The sequence below is a fragment of the Dioscorea cayenensis genome, chromosome 1, assembly GCF_009730915.1.
Source record: "Dioscorea cayenensis subsp. rotundata cultivar TDr96_F1 chromosome 1, TDr96_F1_v2_PseudoChromosome.rev07_lg8_w22 25.fasta, whole genome shotgun sequence".
Lineage (NCBI taxonomy): Eukaryota > Viridiplantae > Streptophyta > Magnoliopsida > Dioscoreales > Dioscoreaceae > Dioscorea > Dioscorea cayenensis.
In genome coordinates, this window is record NC_052471.1 from 10,558,068 (window position 1) to 10,562,945 (window position 4,878).

Here is a 4,878-nt window from a genome sequence, read left to right on the forward strand (position 1 = left end):
ATAATATGTTGAACTTCGAATGATGGCTTTGTTTTGTTAATGTTTGTTCATTTTATCTTGGCTTTACAAAAAAAACATGGATTTGTAGCATTTACCAACAAAATCAGATTATGTTTCTTAATTAAATTTATCTTTCTCATTGGGTTTGTAGATCAAATTTCAATTGGTTTCATTAAAAAAAAATGTAACTTTTTTGTTCATCTTTCATCCTTAAGGTATGTTCCTCAAAAGAGGCATCTGCAAAAGCTTCGGAGTGGTAGAACATTGTATTCCAGAGATGAGAACACGATGGATACTTATAACTTAAATTTTACTTTGAGTAAGTTACATTCTTTTGAGCTATCTATGTAGATATAGCCATGGCCTTAAATGTTATCTAGTAATATGCCCTTTTTTTATTGATGCAAGCATTTATGAAAAAATTTAACCAAAGAGAAGAGGAGGTCTTCTATATGTCTTAATTCTTTATGGTTTCCTATGTACAAGAGAAAGGTGACAAAGGAAAAGGTGCTTTAGTGGATCAAAACAAAGAATATACTTAAAAGGAAATATGTTTTCATTCCCATTGTTTATTGGTGAACTCTCTTTCATATAAAAATTCTTTTTTTTCCTCTCGATGTGGCTTAATTCATTTAATGTGGATTTTTTTATTTTTTTTTTTTAAAGGGATACTAGAGCCATCTTATCCTTTGCAACTTTAGTGAAAATAGGCAGCCAAACATTGAGAAGACTTTTATGTTATTACTAGATTCACTCCATCAAGCAGATCCAAAGGGGTTGGAGCCAGATATAAGGAGGCATGCACATGTTTTTCACTTTTCTTTCCATTTGGACAAATAAGGGTTCCTTTTTGCTTTAATGATCAATTAAATTTATACATTTTCTTCATATGTGAAAAAATAAGCTAAGATAAAGGAATGCATAGTCTATATATTTTGTATATTAAATTTATGTTCATTGTTTAGCTATTTTGGTGACGAGTATCCTGAGGGCTTTCTATTATGCTTAAAATCCATAATAAATTAATATTTTTCCGTTTGTTTATAGACATAAGTCAAATTTATTGATACACGTTAAATTGTATTTTTGTTGCGTCATTGCTTTATATAGTGATCATTTTATTCGTACCTTCATGTTTTTAGTTGTGAAGATACAAAATAGACATCAAGGAAGGTGTAATCAACATGCTAGAAGTAAGATCAAGGTTCCATCAGTGTGGTGTTCAAGCTTAATTGGTATGTTTGAATGCTTTGCTTTGACTTCCTTTGTTTGAGTAAGAGAAATATTTAGTGCCAATTTCCCTTGCAATAAACATACAGGACTTTAAAAAACAAAGAAAGAAAAACATTGCACTTGACTATATTGCAAAATTCTTTGAGTAGGTACAACATTATGAATAGTTAAGCACTGTATATTATATAGTCAGAGTGGTTGCCTAGAAACATTAAAAATGGCAAAATGCATTATTCAACCAAGTTTATTTGTCAATTACACATGTTTATATTCTTATATTATATTTGTATTGGACATTTGTCGAACTGAGACAAGGGACGAGAATTAAACGATCATATCCAAAATTTATCTTCTTGCTCCCAATGTGACCATTTTCTGCTTTATATCTTTATGTATAACACTGTATTATAAAATACGATGACACAACTTTTAACAATGCTACTATTATAGATTCCACAACAAAGAAATGGTGTGGATTGTAGTATCTTTGTTCTCTATTACTTATATTTATTTGTCCAAAGTGGCCCCACAAATTTCTCTTTAGATGGATACCAATATTTTGTAAGTTAGCCTTTAGTTATGAAGTGCATATTTATATATCCAGCAATTAAAAATTTATTCACATTGTTAATATTGAGTTACTTTTTATTTATTTCTTTCTTTAGCTCAAGGAAGATTGGTTAACTTAGTCAAGATGACATAGTTAACTTTCGGACAAAAATTTATCTTTTTGGATGTAAGCTGGAAATTATTTACTTACCTTTCTTTATTTAAATATGAGGCCCCAATTAGACCCCTACTATTATAGATGCTTTTAATGTTAGCTAAATGAACATAGCAAAAGTGTATATTTTGTGATTATTATAGTCATCTTTACTACATTGGATGCCTATACTATATGAGTTTTTTTTTGTTTTATATATTGCATTATTTATAAATATTGAAATTTTTATAACTTCTAGTGTAACAAAGAAAAACTGTAGAGTTGAGACATGAGGTTGAGATTTGCAAAAGTTGGTGAAAATAACAAAAGCTTTCTATTTATATAGACATGGTTCAAGGTCGACCATTAGATGGGGTTTAATTAACAAATCTATCAAATGAGCTAGGTGTTAACGCTCGGACTTATTTACCTTGTCCATGATAGCTCAAGAAACTTAACTGGGAGGAGCACATAATTCCCACATTTCGTCATCTTGGGGGTAAGAATGGTTTATATTAAATAAGATATATAGTTTATGTATTGTTGTTATAATAATTTTCTTTTCAAATGAATTTTGATGTTATTGGCATTGAGACAAATCCAAGGATAGTTGATTGTGTAGTTTCTATATTGAAAAATAGAATTAGAGATCATTGACAATCTTTGAGGAATTACTATTTGAGTTTTTCTAACTATGAGGATGCAAGGAAGAAGAAAGCTAATAAGTTTATCACTCAAGAGAATTAGGAGGATTTGTGTGATTATTGGAATAATGATAAAACTAAGGTTAATCATGTATCTTGTCAATCATTATCAGTTATGTGTTTTTATATTACTTGATTTCAATAATCTATTTAGCTTTTTTCTTTTGTAAGAAATAACAAGATTGAAAATTAAGTTTAGATCTTACAAGTTCATGACAAACAACAACAAAGGATTTGGATCCTTGATTATGGGGTGTTTCCATATATGATCTACTCACTTTTGTTTTTTCAACCTCTTCCTACAAAAGAAAAAAGCTCAATAGATTATTGAAATCAAGTAATATAAAAGCACATTACTGATAATGATTAACAAGATACATGTATGTACCTTAGTTTTGTCATTATTCCAATAATGACACAAGTCCACCCAATTCTCTTGAGTAATAAACTTATTAGCTTTCTTCTTCCTTGCATCCTCATAGTTAGAAAAACTCAAATAGTAATTCTTCAAAGACTGACGATGATCTATAATTCTATTTTTCAATATAGAAACTACACAATCAACTATCCTTGGATTTGTCTCGATGCCAATAACATCCAATTCATTTGAAAAGAAAATTATTAAAATAACAATACATAAATTATATATCTTATTTAATATAAACCATTCTTACTGCCAAGATGACCAAATGTTGGTTTTATGTGCTCCTCCCAGTTAAGTTTCTTGATCGATCATGGACAAGGTAAATAAGTCCGAGCGATAACACCTAGCTCATTTGATAGCTTTGTTGATTGAACCCCATCTAATGGTCTACCTTGAACCATGTCTATATAAATAGAAAGCTTATTTTTTGTTATTTTCACCAACTTTTGAAAATCACAACCTCATGTCTCAACTCTGCAATTTTCCTTTGTTACACTAGAAGCTATAAAAATTTTCACATCTATAAATAATGCAATATATATATAAAAAAAACTCATATAGTATACGTATCCAATGCTGTAAAAATGACCATAATAACTACAAAATATATGCTTTTGCTATGTTCATTTAGCTAACATTAAAAGCATCTATAAGAGTAGAGGCCTAATTGGAACCTCATATTTAAATAAATAGATGTAAGTAAATAATTTCCAACTTACATCTAAAAAAATGAATTTCCTTCCGAAAGTTAACTGTGTCCTCTTGACTAAATTAACCAATCTTCCTTGAGCTAAAGAAAGCAATAAATAAAAGTTACTCAATATTAATAATGTGAATAAATTTTTAATTGCTAGGATGTATAAATATGCACTTCATAATTGAAGGCTAACTTACAAAATATTGTATCCATCTAAAGCGAAATTTGTGGGGCCACTTTGGACAAATAAATATTAGTAGAGAACAACGATACCACAATCCACACCATTTCTTTATTGTGGAACCTGTAATAGAAACATTGTTAAAAGGTGTGTCATCATATTAAAAAATGCAATGCTATACAAAAAGATATATGGCAGGAAATGATCACATTGGGAACAAGAAGAGGAATGTTGGATATAACTAATTTATTCTTGTCCCTTGCCCCAATTCGACAAATGTCCAATTTGAATACGATATAAGAATATAAACATTTGTAAATTGACAAAGAAAACTTGGTTGAATAATGCATTTTGTCATTTTTTAATGTTGTTATTCAACCAGTCTAACTATATAGTAAACTAGGATTAACTATTCACAGTGTTGTACCTACTCAAAAAAATTGGCAATATGGTCAAATGCAATGCATTTCGTTCTTTGTTTTTTAAAGTCGTGTATGTTTATTGCAAGGGAAATTGGCAATAAATGTTTCTCTTACTCAAACAAAGGAAGTCAAAGAAAAGCATTCAAACATACCAATTAAGCTTGAACACCACACTATTGGAACCTTGATGTTACTGCTAGCATGTTGATTACACCTTCCTTAATGTCTGTTTTTGTATCTTCACAACTAAAATCATGAAGATACGAATAAAATGATCACTATATAAAGCAATGACACAACAAAAATACAATTTAACTTGTATCAATAAATTTGACTTATGTCTATAAACAAACGGAACAATATTAATTCATTCTGGAAGTTTTAAGCATAATGGAAAGCCCTCAGGATTCTTGTCACCAAAATGGCTAAATAGTGAACATAAATTCAATATACAAAACATATAGACTATGCATTCCTTTCTATTAGCTTATTTTTTCACATATGAAGAAAATGC